Here is an 18,311-nt window from a genome sequence, read left to right as displayed (position 1 = left end):
CCCAGATTATTGTTGTTTGCATAGCTGACAGAAACTAACCAGTACAGTAGGTATTTGGACCCATCAGTAAACTAGAGAAACCATTGGTTTAATAATTTTAAAACTCCAGGGACTGAGAAGATGTTTCAGTGGATAAAAGTTCACAAGCCTGACATCCTGAATTCAGGTCCTCAGAAAAATGCCAGACACAATGGTACAGTCGTGTCTGGAATCCCAACAGCCCTATAAATGGGACGCTAGTCAGAAACAAGAGAATTCCTAGGAAGCTTACAGGCCATTTAGCCTGGAGTGTGTAAAGAAGCCACAAAAAGGGTAGAAAGCAAGGACTGACAGACAAATTTGTACACTGCCATTTACAGTGTGCTGTGGAAAGCCAGCATTTACAACACAAGACACACACACATATACATATATACCAAGGCTAATCTGAGAAGAGAGAATCATTAATTGAGAAAACGCCTCTATCAGCTTGCTATAAGCAGGTCTGGGGGCGGAGTGTTTTTCTGATTAATGATTAATGTAGGATGGCTCAGCTTACTGTGGAAAGGTGCTCCTGGGACCTATAAGACAGCAGGATGGGTAAGCCATAGGAAACAGGGCAGTAAGGAAAGCTCCATAGCTTCTGCTTCAGTTTTTCTTTATAGGTTTCTGCCTTGACTTCCTGCTCTGACTCTCCTCAGTGAAGAAGTGTTTCTTGAGAGTTGTAAGAAAATAAAACCTTTCCTGCCCACATTGCTTTTGTTAGGTGTTAAAGTGATAATAAGCAAATTAATACAGAGAGAAACACACACACACATACACACACACATACACACACACACACACAGAGAGAGAGAGAGAGAGAGAGAGAGATGGACAGAGAGAGAGAGAGAGAGAGAGAGATGGACAGAGAGGGAGAGAGAGAGATGGACAGAGAGAGAGAGAGAGAGAGATGGACAGAGAGAGAGAGAGAGAGAGAGAGAGAGAGAGAGAGAGAGAGAGATGGACAGAGAGACAGACAGGAAAATAAATATTTTTAAACCTTTGTAACCATGAACACCAATATAAAATAATGCTCTAAATATGTACTATACAAAGGGAAAAAGCAAACAACCCAACTTTTTCTGCTTGAGATTTGAAAATTGTTTTATGTAAAATTGAATCAGAATAAAAGTCAGAGAAACTATCTTCCTTTTGGTAACCCTGAGCTTCAGAATATTCATTTGCAGTAAAGATTGGCCTATTTTTTTCTCTAACAATATGATTAACCTTTCTATAAACTTGTTCTTTGTTAAAAATGGTTTTTTCAATCTAGAAATGTTGTCATTTATGCATCTAAAAAAAACTAGTTTTATTGGATATAAATGACAGGATTTTTTGATACTAAATATAGCTCTGCCTCTAAAATTGGAAGGAAAAGGCTTCTAGGCTGAGGCAACAGCTTTCTGTTCATTCACAGCACTGGGGAGAGTGCTTTTACAGTTGCTGTCATTTAGTGGGGTTTCTGTCTTTCTCCATTGCCATCAAACATATTCTGCCTACAGAGCTCTGTGGACCGATATCTTCCCTAGGATCCTAGGTCCCACTGATACTGGAAAAACACTCAGGTGTAACGCAGTTACATCTTGTTCTGATAAACCATATCACTTCTGGATCTGTCCCTCCCAGAGATACTGATCCACTCCTGGCACAACTTAAATCCAGATGCAACATTAGGGAAACTTCGGGCACCAACTGCTGACCCTTACCTTTCTTTCCCCCAGGAGAAGAAGCTCTTCATCCCCAGGTTCCCTTTCAGCCTCCCCTTTCCACCCGTGTTTACCCTGAGAAGCAGCATGGGCCCTGTCTGACCTTCAGCCACTCAAGAAAAGATGGGACTATCCAGCTAATAGATCAGGATAAAATACAGAGATCACATGCTAACGTGCCACACCATGTGTATCTCTGAAAATGAGCAGGGCACAACTGAACAGAAAAAAATGGCTGCAACTGTGGAGCATGACAAATCTTGATGTATTTGAAGACAAAAAACCTTCCAGATAGTACTCAAATCATTCCCTAGGAACAAATATCTTGGAGAATCTAAGACATGCCAAACAATAAAAGACAATTAAAATGAGTACTCAATCATCCCTGATTGAGGAAAATAAATCATTTTGAAGATTTCAGTTCTTGGAGAGACAATTACAACAATCATAACTAACATTTATGTAGTAATTAGAAAGTGCCCAACACGCTAAGCGTTTTCCATGAACTGACCCTACTGTCTCTTAATGTTTGCTTGATGGTGATTTTGATTGAGGGAGTCCTAGGAGATGAGTGAAATGCACTTCTGGATGTGTCTGTGAAGGCATTTCCAGAAAGGATTAGTTTCCTTTGCAGGAGAACCCAATGTGAATATGAGTGGTACCATCCTGTAGACTACTGACAGGCATTCTTCTTCCTCCGTTCTGATCACTCTGAGGCAAACTGTTCTGCACCTCTATGCCATGGTGGACAAAAAACTCTGAAACTATTGGCCAAAATAAATCCTTCCTTCTTCAAATTATTATTATTTTTTTCTTTTTTTGGTATTCTTCATACTGACAAAAAGTCTGAATAATATAGTAGGCATTTTTACTTTCTGCATTTTGTAGATGAATGTAGCAACTAGTAACTTGTATAAGGTGCACATAAAAATATTCTGCACATGTAAACACAAATGATGGAGATCCAAACTCAAGCTGTAGCCAGCAACTGATTTCTTTGTTATAGTCCACACCAATGGGTCCACACACCACGCCCCAAGTACATAGAAACATCAGCCACACAAATAATCTGTCATATATGAAAGATTTGTATTTATTTTATTTGTGTGTTTGTCTACATGTGTGTCTGTTTATCACACTTATGCCCAGAGCCTGCCAAGGCCAGAAGAGGGCACTGGGTGCCCTGGAACTGGAGTTACAGATGGTTGTAATTGCAGAGAACTGGACCTGTGATCTTGCAATGCCACAATGCCAGCCAGTGCTCTTAATGGCTGAAGCATCTCTCCAGCCCCACATCATTATTTTCTTTTTTTAAAATTATATGTTTTTGCTCTCATAAGTCTTCACTCCTAGAATTTGTGTGTTCCTTGACTACAAAATGATGTGAGATCGGAAGGAGTGAGGAGAGAACTTGGGAAGGAGTCAGGAGACACTGTTCATTCTGCAAGCCCTTGGTTTATTTGCTTGTTTCTTAGAATAACTGTTAGAGAGCACAGTTTGTCCTTTAAATTATTCACTAACTCTGCATATCCACCTCTTGAGGCCCTTATGGAATGGCATATGCAGGATGGGGTGTGCACTCAACTCTTCAGAAGGTTCTGAGGTTTCTTAACAAAAGACTGAAAATATTATATAATATTACATATTTCTAGAAAAGCACATACTTAACACCTCTCCACACAAAGCCATTGGCCTTTAGCATAGCAATGAAATCATTTGTCAGTGAGCTGGTAAGTGTTACTAATAGGTATCTTTAAGGATTTGGATATACATGAGTGAGAATAATTATATAATAAAAGAAAGGATGAGAAGGAGTAAGCATTTCTTTCTTGAATGTCCAAATGTAAAATTTAAAGTTACTTATCAGCACATATAAATATTCCTCTATTTACAGTCACTAAAGGAGGAAATGGGAACTGAAGTTTAAGAGGTGAGCAACACTGGCATGCTTTGCATTAGTGCCAGCAGCATGAACTGAGAAACGACATTGTTGATGGTGTTTTTTGTTACAATTAGTCATGGCATTTATGAGAATTTAATGAAATCAAAAGATGGAAAAATAGACATTTATCATGATTATTGAACATAATGACATGATCAAATAGTAGACAGCAATTTCATATAATTGCCAAAAACTGTGAAGATATAAAAGTGACTAACACATAATATCAATTGAAAAATATTGAAAAATTATTTCTGGGTCTTAACTACAGGTGAGTATATTTTATGCACATTAGCAGATCTTTGCCTCATTTTTGCTTTGTATGTGTCATAACAGAGATTGATCAATAAATATATTTTACTATTAAATCTATTCTCGCTTATTGAGTTAAATCATGAAATAACTTGAAAATGACAGGAAAATGTGATAAATTTTGAAAAAACAACCACTGTGTGTGTTTTTGGGGAAAAGATAACCTTGGACCAGTACATTATAATATATATGCAGGGATATCACATTCTTATTACTTCCCTTGGAAATGTTTTATGATTATTAATTGGAAGACTGAAATATTCTGAATCAAGTGCATGAAAAATTCTTAGTTATAAAAAACAAAATCTTTGTAAAATTTTTATATAGGTTTTCTTTGCCTTCATTGCCTTTAATTTTCTAACTTTTTAAAAGATGATTGATACGTTCTAATCTCCTTCTGTAACCCAGCTCAAATCCTTTCAAATTGTAAGTAGTAGGTAAGAAAACACCATCAGATCCTTCTACCAAAGGCTATACTCAACAAAACTGGAGAACCTGGATGAAATGGAGAAGTTCCTAGACAGATACCAGGTACCAAAGTTGAACCAAGATCAGGTTAATGATCTAAACAACCCTATATCCCCCAAAGAAATAGAAGCAGTCATTAATAGTCTCCCAACCAAAAAAAGCCCAGGACCAGATGGGTTTAGTGCAGAGTTCTATCAGACCTTCAAAGAAGATCTAATCCCAGTTCTTCACAAAATATTCCACAAAATAGAAACAGAAGGTACTCTACCCAACTCATTCTATGAAGCCACAATTACTCTGATACCTAAACCACAAAAAGACCCAACAAAGATAGAAAACTTCAGACCAATATCCCTAATGAATATTGATGCAAAAATCCTCAATAAAGTTCTTGCTAACCGAATCCAAGAACACATCAAAACAATCATCCATCCTGACCAAGTAGGTTTCATCCCAGGGATGCAGGGATGGTTCAATATACGGAAATCCATCAACGTAATCCAGTATATAAACAAACTTAAAGACAAAAACCACATGGTCATCTCGTTAGATGCGGAAAAAGCATTTGACAAGATCCAACACCCATTCATGATAAAAGTCTTGGAAAGATCAGGAATTAAAGGCCCATACCTAAACATGATAAAAGCAATATACAGCAAACCAGTAGCCAACATCAAAGTAAATGGTGAGAAGCTTGAAGCAATCCCTCTAAAATCAGGGACTAGACAAGGCTGTCCACTTTCTCCATACCTATTCAACATAGTACTTGAAGTCCTAGCCAGAGCAATTCGACAACAAAAGGAGATCAAAGGGATACAAATTGGAAAAGATGAAGTCAAAATATCACTTTTTGCAGATGATATGATAGTATATATAAGTGACCCTAAAAATTCCACCAGAGAACTCCTAAACCTGATAAACAGCTTCGGTGAAGTAGCTGGATATAAAATTAACTCAAACAAATCAATGGCCTTTCTCTACACAAAGAATAAACAGGCTGAGAAAGAAATTAGGGAAACAACACCCTTCTCAATAGTCACAAATAATATATCTTGGCGTGACTCTAACTAAGGAAGTGAAAGATCTGTATAATAAGAACTTCAAGTCTCTGAAGAAAGAAATTCTAGAAGATCTCAGAAGATGGAAAGATCTTCCATGCTCATGGATTGGCAGGATCAACATTTTAAAAATGGCTATCTTGCTAAAAGCAATCTACAGATTCAATGCAATCCCCATCAAAATTCCAACTCAATTCTTCAACGAATTAGAAAGTGCAATCTGCAAATTCATCTGGAATAACAAAAAACCTAGGATAGCAAAAACTCTTCTCAAGGATAAAAGAACCTCTGGTGGAATCACCATGCCAGACCTAAAGCTTTACTACAGAGCAATTGTGATAAAAACTGCATGGTACTGGTATAGTGACAGACAAATAGACCAATGGAATAGAATTGAAGACCCAGAAATGAACCCACACACCTACGGTCACTTGATCTTCGACAAGGGAGCTAAAAACATCCAGTGGAAGAAAGACAGCATTTTCAACAAATGGTGCTGGCACAACTGGTTGTTATCATGTAGAAGAATGCGAATCGATCCATTCCTATCTCCTTGTACTAAGGTCAAGTCTAAGTGGATCAAGGAACTTCACATAAAACCAGAGACACTGAAACTTATAGAGGAGAAAGTGGGGAAAAGCCTTGAAGATATGGGCACAGGGGAAAAATTCTTGAATAGAACAGCAATGGCTTGTGCTGTAAGATCGAGAATTGACAAGTGGGACCTGATGAAACTGCAAAGCTTCTGCAAGGCAAAAGACACCATCAATAAGACAAAAAAACCACCAACAGATTGGGAAAGGATCTTTACCTATCCGAAATCAGATAAGGGTCTAATATCCAATATATATAAGGAACTCAAGAAGGTGGACTCCAGAAAGTCAAATAACCCCATTAAAAAATGGGGCTCAGAATTGAACAAAGAATTCTCACCTGAAGAATACCAAATGGCAGAGAAGCACCTGAAAAAATGTTCAACATCCTTAATCATCAGGGAAATGCAAATCAAAACAACCCTGAGATTCCACCTCACACCAGTCAGAATGGCTAAGATCAAAAATTCAGGTGACAGCAGATGCTGGCGGGGATGTGGAGAAAGAGGAACACTCCTCCATTGTTGGTGGGATTGCAAGCTTGTACAACCACTCTGGAAATCAGTCTGGCGGTTCCTCAGAAAATTGGACATAGTACTACCGGAGGATCCAGCAATACCTCTTCTGGGCATATATCCAGAAGATGTCCCAACCGGTAAGAAGGACACATGCTCCACTATGTTCATAGCAGCCCTATTTATAATAGCCAAAAGCTGGAAAGAACCCAGATGTCCCTCAACAGAGGAATGGATACAGAAATTATGGTACATTTACACAATGGAGTACTACTCAGCTATTAAAAAGAATGAATTTATGAAATTCCTAGCCAAATGGATGGACCTGGAGGGCATCATCTTGAGTGAGGTAACACAATCACAAAGGAACTCACACAATATGTATTCACTGATAAGTGGATATTAGCCCAAAACTTAGGATACCCAAGATATAAGATACATTTTGCTAAACGCATGAAACTCAAGAAGAATGAAGACCAAAATGTGGACACTGTGCCCCTTCTTAGAATTGGGAACAAAACACCCAGGGAAGGAGTTACAGAGACAAAGTTTGGAGCTGTGATGAAAGGATGGACCATCTAGAGACTGCCGTATCCAGGGATCCATCCCATAATCAGCTTCTAAACGCTGACACCATTGCATACACTAGCAAGATTTTGCTGAAAGGACCCAAAGATAGCTGTCTCTTGTGAGACTATGCAGGGGCCTAGCAAACACAGGAGTGGATGCTCACAGTCAGCTATTAGATGTATCACAGGGCTCCCAATGGTGAAGCTAGAGAAAGTACCCAAGGAGCTAAAGGGATCTGCAACCCTATAGTTGGAACAACATGATGAACTAACCAGTACCCCGGAGCTCTTGTCTCTAGCTGCATATGTATCGAAAGATGGCCTAGTCGGCCATCACTGGAAAGAGAGGCCCATTGGACTTGCAAACTTTATATGCCCCAATATAGGGGAATGCCAGGGCCAAAAGAATGGGAATGGGTGGGTAGGGAAGTGGGGGGCGGTATGGGGGACTTTTGGGATAGCATTGGAAATGTAATTGAGGAAAATATGTAATAAAAAAAAAACAGTGAAAAAAAAAAGAAAAAAAAAAGAAAAAAAAATCGGTGCCTCCTGCTTACTAAGTAGATGCAGTTAGGCAGTTCTTTGAATAAGAAAGTACATGCAAAGTTGGGCTGGGGGCTGGGGAGAGACACTGCCACAAAGGGTGTGTATTCCCAGGCTTCTGAACATCTGATATGGTGTGATGTACTAGGTCATGTGCTATGGATTGGCTGTAATTCACTTCAAAGCCTAACATTATGTTTCATAATGACAGAGTCCTCAAAAGGACATGGGATTCCACAGGCAAGCCGACTTGTCACTAAATTAGGTGGTAGAAACTATTTTCATTTCACTGATGAAAACCTCTAAGGACCACACTTTCTTAAAAGCCTGGGTAGATTAATAAAAATAACTTCCAAACATATTGTAATCATAATATGTGGCAAACATTTACATAGGATACTATAATTACTCTCATTTAAATTTCAAGATTTATGCAAGATCTATGCAAGATGCTACCATTAATTTCCAGGTTATAGATGAGAAAACAGCCAGAGTGACCTTGGTTTCCAGCTTGAAAGATAAGTACCTCAAATTTCTCATAATACAAAGCTGTTAAGGCACAATATCTAGTGCTTTAAAAGATTTTTCAAATGAATTTTGTGTATGTATGTATATACACATATATATCGTGTACATGTGCATTTATATCTACGTGTACATCTTAGTATGTAGAGATACACTGTTTTCAGGGCATGGGCAGTTTTGCATGATGAACGGCAAGGCAACTGGAAAGCAAGCAAAGAGAAAAACTTCTGACTCATCCAATGTCCTCATATTTGATGAGGAAATTTCTAAAATAAAGTCTTCTTACATTATCACTTGCACATCTATGAGACACTGTCCTGTAATTGACCGTGGATGATCATTAGTTTAGCTGTACCATATGTCAATTATTTGTTAACTAAGTAAAGATAATTCCTCTGATTTCACTGTTTTGTTATTCATTATATCCATAATTTCAAACATTAAAGTAAGGACTTCCTGTCTTTGATTGGCTTCTTTCTCTCAGAATGGGTTTGGTGTATTTGCAGCACGTCCTGTTGACTCATTCTCAGAGCCTCTTATACATCTGTAAGCCATTCTTCACTACAGTGTCAGTCCATGCTGCTAGCTTCCAGATCCACATTCTTGGTCCACAGTCCCTTTCAATTCATGTATATGGCAGCTAAAGGGATCTTTTTAAAAAACAAAAAAAGTAAAGTACCTTACATAAGAATAATGCAACTTTATACGCCCCAGTACAGAGGAACACCAGGGCCAAGAAGTGGGAGTGGGTGGGTAGGGGAGCAGGGAGGGGGGAGGGTATAGAGGACTTTTGGGATAGCATTTGAAATGTAAATGAAGAAAATATCTAATAAAAAATTGGAAAAAGGAAAAAAAAGCATAATGCTTTTCTTGGAACTGTTGGAATTCAAAGTTTTTTCTATCTTCTCACACTGACTGCAGCCATTTTGGTTGCTAGAAACTTTCTTGGTGCCCCTTCCAGTGCTCGGGTGCTCAGTATTCCACCCCCCCCCCTCCAGTACAATACTTGTAGATCCCCTTAGAGATGCCTCATCTTGTCTTCAACCTAACTAGGGACCGACCATCTTTCCTCTCTAGTACTGCTTCCAGTGATTTCTTTAAGGTTCTTACGCCTGCCTACCTAACACTGTGAGGTTTCTTTATTGCTTACTTATTCACTATCAATCATCCCAAGGAGACACTCACGGCTCGGACGTCAGAGGTCAAGCAGCTGTAATTCACCCTGCCTCCAACCTTGCTTTCACATGGGAAAAACTAATGAATATCTCAATAGATCAACAACAACCTATAGAAATCCTAGATAGCAAGCCATGAGTGTTGAAATATTACTTATTTGTTTATTCTCATGAAATACCCAAAGTTAAAACACTGAAACCCTTAAGACAAAATCTCAAATGTACTCAAATGCAGAATTTATGCAGTACATTATTTTTGAAATGCCCTGAATGAGTCCATCTAATTCTAAGAGAGAAAGAAAGTAAAGTTAGCCGGGCACTGGTGGCACATGCCTTTAATCCCAGCACTTGGGAGGCACAGGCAGGTGGGTTTCTGAATTTGAGGCCAGCCTGGTCTACAAAGTGAGTTCCAGGACAGCCGGGGCTACACAAAAAAACCATGTCTCAAAAAACAAAAATAAATAAATAAATAAGTAATAAACAAACCTACCTAAATCCTCCTTTAGCTGATGATACATAAGGCCCCTCCAAAAGTCCCTCCCAGGGAAGGGTGTAGTGGTGCCACTACTTTGAAGGCTTAAATGCCAACTGTTTTACATCTCAGGAAAGGTTTCTATTGTATATATTCTGAATAATATTTTTTCTGTGATATAGAATTGAACCTAAAGCCTTATACATGCTAAGTAGGAACTAAAGCCCACTGAGCTCTGGGCTTGCCCCCAATTTAATTAATATGGGGTACTACGAAAATTTGCATGTCATCCTTCTATCCAAGCAATGCTAACCTTCCCTGAAAGATTTCATTTTTAGTATATGTGCTGCTGAAGCAAACACAGAATTCATTTTGTAAAAACTGTCTTACCCAATGTCACTTTTGTTGGATTTAAATTTGAAATTTCATTAGTTTATATATTGACAAATTGTCGTTATACATATTCATGGACTATAAAATTATATTTGATCTATTACCCTGATATCTAATTTTTTGTGACGAGAACACTTGAAATCTATTCTCAGTGATACTGAAATGCACAGTACTCAAACCTTTGTTCTGTTTATCAAGAAGCATATTTGCTCTCAAAAATTAAAATCATTCTTCTTCCTTCTGCCCAGCAAATCCTGTATCATGTTTTAACTCTGCTAAGGTTTCCATGGGAAAACACCAGCATGAATATCTAGTGCCCTAGGAACTAAGCCAAATGAACTAGGAGGGGAAAGAAAAGCAATTACCCATGGGCAGTAACCCAAGAGCCACTCCAGGACCCTGGGACTTGCCAGCCCTCTCCTCCATCACCAAGCTGGCCAACTGACAATGGGCATTAATGATATTAACAAGGTCATGTGTTGAATATGCTTTTTCTTCCAAATCTCATCAACTCCCAGGTGTCACCTGGCTTGGCTTGCTTCACCTCGGGTGCACTGGGAAAGACCTCATCTTGGAAACAGGCATCGACAGATCCAGCATGGGGTCTGACATACAAGGCTGTCTGCCTATTGTGTATCTGGGAAATTTCTTATACTTTGTGAATGCTAACAAAGAAGACACAATTCTTGGGTGAGGCCTGAAGCTGATTCCCCAAGAAAATTCTCAGGACGCTTTCTCACAAGTAGGCAGGGACAATCATAGTCTAGTGTTTGCTCTTTTTAAAGCTTTTCTTAAAACATAATTTACTCATTTTCATCTTGCAAAAAAAAATCACTGGATAACTATATCTCATTATAAAAGCATACTGCATCGACAGCATATAACCAAAGACACATAAATAAAGACAAAAATATTTTTTTTTGCTATTTTGTGTATATAATTGGCAACTTTTCTCGAGTAATTGTGTAACCTAGGATGAAGGGGAAGGTGAGACAACCTTGCATCATAGCAATAGATTTTACCCAGTAGCATTAAATCAGAAAATTTTGAAGGCCAAATGTTGAAACACCACTTTCTTCTCCTTTTCTATAATTAAATGGGTTCTTGGTTTTTCTTTTAATACATAGGCATATTCCATCAAGCAATCATTTATGCATCTATTTATCTGAAAATAAAAATGTGTGGACATGGTCATATTCAGGGATATAGAATTATTAGAAATCAATCATTTCTTTGCCTCTGATTTCAATCTTATTGAGTTCTATTTAATTATAATTTACTGTTCACTCATTTTGGCACAATTTTTCCTGCATATTATGGAAAAGAATGCGTTGTAGAAAAGAATAGGCCAGAAGCCAAAGAATTGTATTTACCATTGTAACTGCTGGCCACTTTTATTGTTTAGGTTTATAGTTATATCTTAACATTTTTCTGGGTTGTTCTGGATATAAAATTTGAAAATATATGCTTGAATTCTATCAAGTTTTGTAAACAAGGTAATGAGGCTTTTATGGGATTTCAGGTGTTTATGACAGGAGACCTAACATATCACTTGAAGCTAGTCACATGGCTTGGGTCAGGCTCAATGACAACACAAGAGCAAAGACTTCAGTCAAATAGAAGAAGTCAGAGACCATGGAGACTCCATCTTCCAGGATATTATTTACTATAACGGTTTATATCTTGTTCTTCCCTCTCTAAAAAGAGATGGGGATGTAAGAGTCCAGAATCATAGAAAAGTCTCTTAGACTCCCAACCCAGAGAGCAGAGTTCACATGAAGAAAATTGTCACCAGAATTTCCATCATTTTATCCTATAAACTAATTCACTTAACATTAACACCCCTAGCCTCTGGGATCATAGGGTAATTATACAGTAATGTAAGAGCACGAGATTCTAAGAGATTGGATGACCTCAAAATTCAAATTGTCAAACCTCTTCATTTTAAAGCTGAAGAAAATAAAAGTTAAAGTGGCTAGATGAAAAGCTCAAGGTCACAACTTGCTAGTGGCTTTGCTAGTCCTGGGTTCCCATCATTCTATCTTGTAGTTCAGAAACCATCCCCTGGTATATTCCTGAGTTCTGAGGATTTGAGAACAAAAGAAATACCCTAAGATCACAAATTCCTCAGGAGATAGATAAATTCTGTTAGAAAGTCATTACTTTTGGGTTCTTTGAATGTGCTTGAGACGCAATTTCAGAAGCCCGTTTGCTGTGCACAGGACCAAATGATGGTGGCATACTTTTCCAACAATGCTTACCCTGAGCAGGTAGGTTTCTGAAGGTCTTTCACTCAATCGATCTAAGTAGAAATGCCACAAGATTTCCATTTGGTGTAGTTTCCAGAACCTCTCATTGGGCACAAAAGCAAATAAGCAAGTTGTTTTAGAGAAGAGTCACTGTATTGCTGAGAGAAGGGAGCTTCCTGTGTGCTCTATGCCTCCATTCAGAAGTGTTTTCTATGGTAAGCATAAGTCTCTATCACCCTTATTAGGGAAAACCAAGGATTGTAGAGAATCACCAAGTCTAAATTTGGCATTTTTCAAGGCATTAGCATGTAGACTAGGAAGCTGGGAGAAAAGTAGCTACTTCATAATATATTGGGGCAATCGCTTCTTTTTTAGCCATTTATCAAATAATGTACCTGTTTTGCATTCAATCTATTTACATGGTAACTGTAAAATATGCTATTATTCACTATTAGATTTCTAAGATGGGTCTTATCTGGGCCTGCCAAATATATTACCTTTGTGAGCTAGTTCTACTCAATGATCTTTAGATGTTGGAGTTAAAGGGAAGTTAACTTTGGATTGAACTTGCCTGTTAATATAAGCAAACATAAGATCCTTTAAAGCTGGGTAATTGCTGTCACCATCTACTTTAATTGAAAATGGAGCTATAGCCAAAGAAATGCTTTTCATAGAATTTAATTTTTAGTTTACAAATAGATATTTGTTATATAACATAAATGGAACACAATACACACTTTTTTTTTTTAAGTCTTCTGAGAAGAGCATCATGACTGTTCAAACTACCAATTACTGGCCATCCCTTCACTGGAAGTGAAAGCTGATTCCCCACTCCCAACCCCCAGCTATTAGATAGTTTGCTCCTGCCTGCTGTTAATTTCTTCTCTTCTTTTGGGGATGTCTGCCTCTGTCTCACTTCTTGCTTTTAGCCCACAGCCTCGGATACTTACTAGGTTCCAAATTTTTTCAAAAACCGTCCCTGTGTCCTGTTCATCATTTTATCATGGAGCCTCTATGAGGTATTGGTTATTTTTAAAGCCAGCTCTTAATTATTTGGATGCCAATTAGCCAGGGTCTGGGATGAAATAGACTCTGATTTTTTTTCTTCTGTTTTCTTCCCTGCTGCCTGCCTTTTGGCCACAGTACAGCTTGTTGGCTCCTTCTAGCTCGTTCGTGAGTAGAGGAGGGATAGAGGTAGGGATAAATGCCTAGAAACTTGAAGTCTATTTTGTTAGTTGGAAGCTCTAGTTAGCTTCCCTTTCAAAGGTACCAAATACTTCTTTATGTAAGTTTTAAAAAGGTAAGTTTTAAAAATGTACAATAAATCTAAGCTTCCTTGTGTTGAAATGGAAGCTGCCAGCATTGCACTGGGTGCTTTCTTCTGTGGCAGAAAAGGCTGTTCAATGAGTGGTTTGCTTGGTGTTGAACTTCTTCATACTGATAAAGACAGGGCAGTCAGTCTTCCTGGAAATCAAAGCACCATGTTGTCACAAGTTTGCCATGTTGTTAACCAAGGCAATGCTAGCTAATGATGGAGTTAGTTTCTCTTGCATTTCCATTTTTTCCCCTTGAATTAAGAAAGTGGAGCATGGGAGATTCCAAGGAACAAAGATGCTTTCATACAATACATGCAAAAATGCCATGCTAAATTTTCATTTAAGATAGACTATCATTATTTTGCATCAATGGAGGGACAAAATACAATATTTCTGAATACTAGGAATATATTTTTAATTCATTTTTATTGGTTGTTCACATATTACTAAGGGTAACAGTCCATTTTAGAGAAAATATAAATTTGAAGAGAGAAGTCTCTACCTCATGGGATTTGATGGCAATATTTGATTCTGAAAGGCAGAGGTTGCTGCTCAAACACTGCATGCGTTAAGTCCCAGTCCTAAAGCTCTATCATTTTGGTATTAAACCATTTGATGTTAGAATATTTCAGAATATAAAGATCTATGAACTATATGTTTCCCTCCTGCCTACTATATTATCTACTTGATATGTCTGAAATTCCCTGCTTCAATGGAGAAAAAGACAAAAGAGAAAGGATCTTAGCTAGGCATATAAAATAAATGTAGACATAAAGAAGTATTTGGTACATTTGAAAGGGATACTAGCCAGCATAATGTATCCCTAAGGAAAGAGTGGTACTGTCTTTGAAATTAAAGCTTTTTTGTGAGTAACTTAAATATGATGATGTGTTATAAATGTTTGGTTTAGTTGCTCCTTAAAGAGATCTTTGTACAGTGTAAAAGAACAAAGCCAGGAACACTGTTCAGATCTCTGCTCTGTAACTGGTATGATAACCTTAAATGATGCACACAACCTCTTTGAGATCTAATTTTCTCAAGTGTAACATGATGAAGGTAATGATGCCCAATGGTTTCATAAAGGGAAGATGTGAAACCAAGCAAGAAGTCCTGTCTAGATCGCAGTGTGTTTTTAGAAGGTAAGCTATGTTTAATATGGTTCAGTTCAACTTTCTAAAAGTAGAGGAGCATGGCAAATAGTCTAACTTGTACCTCAAGTAACTTCTCTGAGAATCTAATAAAAATACAGTGGTAAGCTTCCCCCAAACTGATGGTATTGTCATAAATGAGTGAAGATATACAATAAATAAGTGATAAGCTAGCCTTGCTTGTCTTTTTTGTAGCTTATTACCATAAATTTCTTTTTCCTTCCTTTTTGAGAACTTTGTTTTTGTTTTATTTTCTATTTAGATAAAGTTCACATAAAATTTACCATCAAAGCCAACTAATATTAAAATCTGGTGTCCATTTACAATGTTCTAAAACTATCATCACCCTATCATGGACACTACCTACACCATTCTCACTGGAAACTATGTCCTGGAAATCAGATACTGGTATCTGACTAATGCTGACTATTGCTCCCATGCCTCTTATCCTTTACAGGGTAGCTGCCTGGGATTCCACAGGTTCAAAATGATGGACAGAGAGGAGATAGAACCACTGGCATGCATTTGAACAAGGTGATGAGCTCCTTTATTTAGGGAGATTTTGGAGACTAGACAAAGCTATTGAAGTCATCATACTACCCTATTAGGTATGGGTATCAGCGTTTCTTCTTGGATTGAGGTGTCTCATTATGATTTAATATGATTACAAAACAATAATGAAAATCATCATTAGAAAATAGTAATGAAAGTTGGGTCTGATTGCACATGCTTTAATCCCAGCACTCTGGGGGTAGAGGCAGGGGGATTTCTATGAGTTAGCTAGCCTGGTCTATAAAGTGAGTCCATGACAGACAGGGTACTGTTGCACAGAGAAATCCTGTCTCGAAAAAAAACAAACAAACAAAAAGAAAAAATGATAATGAAGATGTATAGTTTTCTTCCTCCCTGTCCAGGTAATTTGGAGTTATATACAACCTGCCATTTCTGTAGGCTTCTTCATCAGCCAGGTCTGTGATATTGGCCCTTTAAGAACATAGGTGTGTCACGTTCAATGGATTAGCATGGAGACTTTCTCTCTGGAGGAGGTCCATGAAGCTAACAGGAAACTAAGTTTGGCTTTGTGGAGCAGGAAAGACTTTCCTTCCTGTGGCTCCTTTTTCTGCTGCCATTGTATGGTCCGGTTTTGTCTTGTTCTCTCTCCTTGCCTTTCTCACTGACCTGAGCCTGTGAAGATTCTAGTGTTACAAATTTCTTTTCATCTCTATAAGATCTTGTTATTTTTATCTCATATTCTACTTTTAACAAAGAAATTTGAGATCACATAAAATACAAAAAAAGTATTTCTGATAGGATTGTAAATGGATTGTAAACTAAAAAGAGAATTAAAGGATATAAGAAGAAAAAAAAAAAAAAAACAAATGTTGTGCCAGAAACAGAATCATTTAGTTACTGCAGTTGACACTTGGGATTAACTTGAGAGTCTTAGTAGCCAAGACAAGGGCTCTTTTCCCTGACAAATCACCTAAGAATCTTACTGAATTAATTCTACTTGCATTGTCACTATGTGGAGTCTTCCTATTGGCTTCCTGATTCTCTCCTGAGACTTCAACTTATCAAACACTTTCAGTCATCGAGTTTTCTACATTCAAGTATTCATTTATTAAAGTTTAATGAGTTTTGGGGTGGGGACCTTGCTCCTATTGAATTTATGCTGAGAAAAGGTGAGAATTTCACATAAGCAAAAAGCACAAACCAAGTCGGGCAGTGGTGGCACACACCTTTAATCCAAGCCCTTTGGAGGCAGAGGTGGGTGGATTTCTGAGATCGAGGCCAGCCTAGTCTACAAAGTGAGTTCCAGGATAGCCAGGACTATACAGAGAACCATGTCTCCAAAACAAACAAACGAACAAACAAAAAACCAAAAACCAACCAGCAAACAAACAACCAAACCAAACCAAAACAAAACAAAACAAAACAAAACAAAACAAAACAAAACAAAACAAAACAAAACAAAACAAAAAGCACAAACTAACCAGCACACATTTACAAGGATTGGATTGTGTCAACAAAGGGTTGGAAAGGTTTGGGATAACTTGATCAAATCTTTCCTTTCTCAGTTTCCCTAGACAGATATTAAGGGACATACCTAGCTTTGAGATCTTTTATCATCAGAATATTTTATCCCATAACAACAACCTCTGACACAGTACATATTCTCATGTACTCTTAGAATAGAAAATGTGACTCTATGATGAAAAATCTACTGAACAGCATGGTTTCATAGGCAGTATACTATTGCTGTGAAGAGACACTATGACCACAGCAACTCTTATAAAGGAAAAGTCTTGTAAAGGGGGCTTACTTACAGTTCAGAAGTTTGGTCCATTATGAGCATGGCAGAAAGCCTAGTAGGACACAGGCAGACCTGGTGCTTGAGGATCTGAGAGTTCTACAGCCAGTTCCACAGGAAGAAGGAAGATGTAAGAAAAAGGAAGTAGGAAGAAGAAAGACACTGGGCCTGGATTGAGCATTTGAAACCCCAAGAGGCCACCCACAGTGACACACTTCCTCCAACAAAGCCACACCTAATGACCAAGCATTCAAATACATGAACCTATGGGTTCCATTCCTATACAAGCTACCACAGACAGATATGTCTTAGAAAAAGTTATTCCAAAGTAGAAAGATTTTCAGAAATGCCCCCATGTGTTTCAGATAATAGTAGCCCAGTTGCAGCTAACTCTGATTGTTGATACCCTACTTTGTACCAGATGAAGAGATTGAACAAACAAACAAAACAAAACAAAATCAATGAGCAAAATAACAACAGAGATTAAGATGCTTTCTTCTTCTTTAGGTTCTTGGGCATACCAAACTATGCTAACTGCCTATTCTAAGCCAGACAGTGTGGGAGAGCATTTGTGGGTTTACTATTGGTGGCCAAATAAATGCAAAAAAAAATTAATGAATAAATGCACTCAAAACTGGAGCCTCATATGTTCCAACTTGAATGTGGAGTACAAATTATTGTTAGTGCTGTGGCTATAAACTGTGCTTCCCTACCCCAACCCTAGGTTCTTTGATTCCAAGACGGCCCTTTTCAGTACATGACCTCATTATTTTCACAAAGCCTTTCATATTGTCATCATGTTTGATTTCCCAATTCATTTCATCTCAAGTTGCTCTATCAACTGTACACTCTATTAAGCTACACAAGTACCAAATGAAAGCTATTGTGTCATTTAAATTGGAAACCCACAAAAGGAAAGCCACTGTAGTCTGGAATGTCCCTCAAAAGAATATATGCTTATCTTCCCATTTTGTAAAAATGAAGATAATATTATA

The 18,311-nt window shown here is 37.8% G+C and overlaps 1 protein-coding gene and 1 non-coding gene across 3 annotated transcripts in view; both read right to left on the bottom strand.

Annotated features, from left to right (window-relative positions):
* The window catches only part of Slc35f1 (solute carrier family 35 member F1), a 465,583-nt gene that overhangs the window by 204,395 nt on the left and 242,877 nt on the right, over positions 1-18,311 (bottom strand). The gene's annotated exons all lie outside the window — the stretch shown is intronic.
* LOC147002640 (U6 spliceosomal RNA) lies at positions 10,155-10,261 on the bottom strand. The gene has a single exon (XR_015048580.1). It is a non-coding gene; the product is annotated as a U6 spliceosomal RNA (small nuclear RNA).

Source organism: Mus caroli, unplaced genomic scaffold (genome assembly GCF_978045245.1).
Source record: "Mus caroli unplaced genomic scaffold, Mus_caroli_1 scaffold_9, whole genome shotgun sequence".
In the NCBI taxonomy this organism is placed as follows: domain Eukaryota; kingdom Metazoa; phylum Chordata; class Mammalia; order Rodentia; family Muridae; genus Mus; species Mus caroli.
The sequence above is the reverse complement of the archived record's forward strand: the minus strand, read 5'-3'. Positions and strand labels throughout refer to the sequence as shown.